Source organism: Piliocolobus tephrosceles, chromosome 1, assembly GCF_002776525.5.
Source record: "Piliocolobus tephrosceles isolate RC106 chromosome 1, ASM277652v3, whole genome shotgun sequence".
Lineage (NCBI taxonomy): Eukaryota > Metazoa > Chordata > Mammalia > Primates > Cercopithecidae > Piliocolobus > Piliocolobus tephrosceles.
The window spans coordinates 18,662,850-18,667,707 of record NC_045434.1 but is presented as its reverse complement, the minus strand read 5'-3'; the positions used below and the strand labels follow the sequence as shown (position 1 = coordinate 18,667,707).

At 42.1% G+C, this 4,858-nt stretch overlaps 1 long non-coding RNA gene across 1 annotated transcript in view; it reads right to left on the bottom strand.

The window, feature by feature from the left end:
* Window positions 1–3,463: 3,463 nt before the first annotated feature.
* The window catches only part of LOC116418774, a 4,122-nt gene continuing 2,727 nt past the window's right edge, over window positions 3,464–4,858 (bottom strand). Inside the window, exon 2 of the long non-coding RNA XR_004228923.1 lies at window positions 3,464–3,934. This is a non-coding gene — a long non-coding RNA (uncharacterized LOC116418774). The remainder of the gene's footprint in view (window positions 3,935–4,858) is intronic.

Genomic DNA, 4,858 nt, shown 5'->3' with positions numbered 1-4,858 from the left:
TCCTTTTCACAAATCTCAGCAGTGTCAGATTAAGTGAGCCACAACTGCGCAGAGCCATCCATCAAAACAAATCAGCCAACCCATAAATAAACTGCTGGGATGCCTCAAGGGATTTAGAAGAATTTATCCTTGTCTCATTCTTTTGTTCAACACGCAACTCCTGTAGCATGTAGAGCCATCTGTGCTGCCCTAGCTGACCCCATTGGAACTGCAAGCAGTGACTTCCAGAGGAGCACACTGCTGGGAATAGTTTCCGAGGACAGCGCAGGTGAGTGGACTTGGGGAAGAAATGATACTTTGCAGAGAAGAAATCTCTCAGGGGATTCTGTGTATAACAGCTATGGGAACCATATTTCCTGTTCCAGTGATAAGGAAACATTGTTGTACAAAATTCAAGAGCACTGATGGGGACCCTGTTTGAAATCAGGCCTGCGCCTGGATGCATGGTTGCTACAGACCGTGTATAAACTGGCCTAGCATCTGGCCCAGTTCCCAGCTACAATCTAGGTCTTGTCTCTGATGTCTTGCCCTGTGAGGTTTGTGAGCTTGTGGAAATTCTTTTGTGACGATGTTACATTTTCCTGGTAATCTGTTTTATTCACCTGTCAACAGTTTCAGAAAGGGAAACAATCATCTCCATATTTCTGCACTGTATTTATTCACTGATGTTTGTCTTCCTCACCTAGAGCATGTCTTATCCACGTTTGTGTGCTCAGGGCCTGACATTATGCCTTCCAGGAAGTTGTTCAAGGGAAGAAAAAAAATACACACACACACACACACACACACACACACACACATATATATATATGTTTTTTTCAATATGGAGTTTCGCTCTTGCCCTCCAGGCTAGAGTGCAGTGGTGCAATCTTGGCTCACTGCAATCTCCACCTCCCAGGTTCAAGTGATTCTCCTGCCTCAGCCTCCCCAGTAGCTGGGACTACAGGCACGTGCCACCACGCCCAGCTAATTTTTATATTTTTAGTAGAGACGGGGTTTCACCATGTTGGCCAGGCTGGTCTCCAACTCCTGATCTCAGGTGATCCACCCGCCTTGGACTCTCAAAGTGCTGGGATTACAGGCCTGAGTCACTGCCCCCAGCCCAAGGAACATAATTGAGGTGACTCAAATAGAGGTCAAAGGCTTCATTCAGCTGATACAATTAAGGAGCCTCTGAAGACCAGGTAATTTCCCAATCAAAGCAAGGCTGTAGTTGTGTAGGGTGAGGATGAGGCAGGCAGATGTGCCGTAGTGATTTGGGCCAGGAAAAGCTTTTGTCTTTAACTGCTGTGAAACTTGCAGTGGAGGTTGTCCCGGTTTTCACGCTTCTTCATCAGGATTGTGGTTCTGTCTCATTCTGATAACAGAACAATACTTTCACGAATGGCTTTTGCAAGCCTTGCGGTTTGTTGGTTAGTCAAGGTTCACAGGGTGGGGAAGGCAAGAGGGAAAAGGGAAAGGAGGTAAGAGTTGAGGGCAATGGAGAAACAGAGGAGCCTCTGTCATGCCTGCTTGAGTGTTTTTTATAGAGTAAATATTTATGAAACGTGTAAACATAAGACTGAAAGGTCTAGGGTCCGTGTCGGAAATGCCTAGCATTATCCTCATTTAAATGTTACACTTATTAAAAGTGTAAAGTGAAATGGTCAGAGTGCCAGAGCTCAGAAATTTCCCACAGATCTGGGCTGAATAGGAGGAACAAACAGGAGCTCATAAAAATGGGAAATCTCAACTGGGCACAGTGGCGCATGCCTGTAATCCCAGCACTTTGGGAGGCTGAGATGGGTAGATGCCTTAAACTTGGGAGTTTGAGACTAGCCTGGACAACAGGATGACACCCTGTCTCTGCACAAATATAAAAATCAGCCAGGTGTGGTGGCTCATGTCTGTGATCCCAGCTACTCGGGAGGTGAGAATAGCTTGAGCCTGGGAGGTGGAGGTTTCAGTGAGCTGTGATTGTGCCACTGCACTCCAGCCTGGGCGACAGAGTGAGACTCTGCCTCGAAAGGAAGAAAGGAAGAAAGGAAGGAAGGAAGGGAACATCTCTCCAGCTGGATGAAATGGGCATTTAATACAGGGCATTTCATGAGCTCTCAGAAGAGAGAAAGCAGAGTCTAGTTTCCCCAGGGGCAACCTCTCCCCCTCCCCAACTCCCATACTCTCAGACTTCAGAAAAGTGGATAGAAAGCAATACCCACAACGGTAATTCTCAGGGGTGAGGTGGGGATAGGAAGAAAGAACCAACTTGTTCAAGGTAAGGTGAGATGTATATCAAGGAAAAGTCACTCTTAATGTATCAAAAGATTAGAAGTTTTGGACATAACTGTCCATGTTAAGGATGAACAAGATGTAAAGAAACGGCCTGGCAACTCTGCAAACCTCCCCCACCACCTCAACACGCATGTGAGTAAAAGAAAGGAACATTACACTGCATTCAAAATAAAGAAGAAGAATCCAGTCTGGAAGAAAATATGATCCTTAGACCAGAATCATACTCCTCATGAGTATTTCACATTATAGGCAAACTTAGGAATATAAACTCATTTTTAAAAAGAGCAGAAAGAGAAAGTGGAGCAACACCCATTCAATTCTAAAAGAAAGAGTTACTCAAGAATAGTATCCCCAGCTCTCAGGGAAGTATAGAGACAACAAGTGGCCACTCACAAACATAAAAAAGTCTAAGTACATGAGCCTCATAAGCTTCTTGATTAAAAACTTCCCAGTGATAAAATTCGACTACTTGAGAGGTTAATAAACATTAAGAATTTAGGAATGGGGCTGGGCAAGGTGGCTCACTCGTGTAATCCCAGCACTCTGGGAGGCCAAGGCAGGTGGATCACCTGAGGTCAGGAGTTCAAGACCAGTCTAGCCAACACGGTAAAACCCTGTCTCTACTAAAAATGCACAAATTAGCCAGCCAGGCATAGTGGCATGCCCCTGTAATCCCAGCTATTCAGGAGGCTGAGGTGGGAGAACTGCTTGAACCCAGGAGGCAGAGGCTGCAGTGAGCTGAGATCATGCCACTGCACTCTAGCCTGGACAACAGAGTGAGACCCTGTCTAAAAAAAAACAACAACAACAACAACAACAACCTCATCAAAAAGTGGGCAAAGGATATGAACAGACACTTCTCAAAAGAAGGCATTCATACAGCCAACAGACACATGAAAAAATGCTCATCATCACTCGCCATCAGAGAAATGCAAATCAAAACCACAATGAGATACCATCTCACACCAGTTAGAATGGCAATCATTAAAAAATCAGGAAACAACAGGTGCTGGAGAGGATGTGGAGAAATAGGAACACTTTTACACTGTTGGTGGGACTGTAAACTAGTTCAACCATTGTGGAAAACAGTGTGGCGATTCCTCAAGGATCTAGAACTAGAAATACCATTTGATCCAGCCATCCCATTACTGGGTATATACCCAAAGGATTATAAATCACGCTGCTCTAAAAACACATGAACACATATGTTTATTGCAGCACTATTCACAATAGCAAAGTCTTGGAGTCAACCCAAATGTCCATCAGTGACAGACTGGATTAAGAAAATGTGGCACATATACACCATGGAATACTATGCAGCCATAAAAAAGGATGAGTTCGTGTCCTTTGTAGGGACATGGATGCAGCTGGAAACCATCATTGTCAGCAAACTATCGCAAGAACAGAAAACCAAATACCACATGTTCTCACTCATAGGTGGGAATCGAACAATGAGATCACTTGGACACAGGAAGGGGATCATCGCACACCGGGTCCTATTGTTGGGGGGTGGGGGGAGGGATAGCATTAGGAGATATACGGAATGTAAATGACGAGTTAATGGGTGCAGTACACCAACATGGCACATGTATACATATGTAACAAACCTGCACGTTGTGCACATGTACCCTAGAACTTAAAGTATAATAATAATAAAAAAACCCTCAAATTATTTCATTAATATAGTCTTATAATATCTTATTTTTGAGCCATCAACATGATAAAATATGATGACAGATACTCTTATTTCTTAATTGTTTCATCGTAATTTAGTATTTCGTAATGTGAGCATTTAAAGCTTTGGGTTTTACATTGAGTGGTTTAGCTTGATAGCCTTCATAGGTCCTAATGTGTAGTTGTTTTCTCATTATTGTTTTTTATGTATTTTGATGTCATTTTTATTTTACTTTATACCTCAGCATTATTTAAAAGAAAAGTATGATTTATAGTGGATTTTGGCTTACTTATCTTATTACTAATATAATTATATTCAATCAAATAATATATTTTATTTAAAATTTTAATGATCTTTCATCCCCTGTTGCTTTTCTTTCATGAACAGTCTAGACTTTACTTTTCTTCTCATTTTTGTAATAAAGAAGAATAACATTCCAATTTAAAAAAAAAAAAAGAATTTAGGAACGGAAAAGTTGAGCTGTTACAAAACCAGCCCTGATACTGAATGTTGACTTTATTTAACTGCAGAACTAAGATTAAGCAACTGGGGAGTCAGAATCACACAATAGGACATGAATATCTTGAACCCTTCGAATGTAATAATAATACACAGAACAAAACACTGGGAAGTCAGAACAAGGGGGTATTGAAGGAAGGCTCAGGAATACTAGATATCTCATCTTTCAGAGCAGTGATCAATATCGTCAGAATAATGAAATTGAAACATGTAGTTAAAAAAATGACTTCGACTGTTTAGTGACTTTTGTAGTTCATTCCTTTCCTTCCTTCCCTTCCTTCCCTTCCTTCCCTTCCTTTCCTTCCTTCCCTTCCTTCCCTTCCTTTCCTCCTTTTCTCCTTTCCTTCCTTCCTTCCTTCCTTCCTTCCTTCCTTCCTTCCTTCCTTCCTTCCT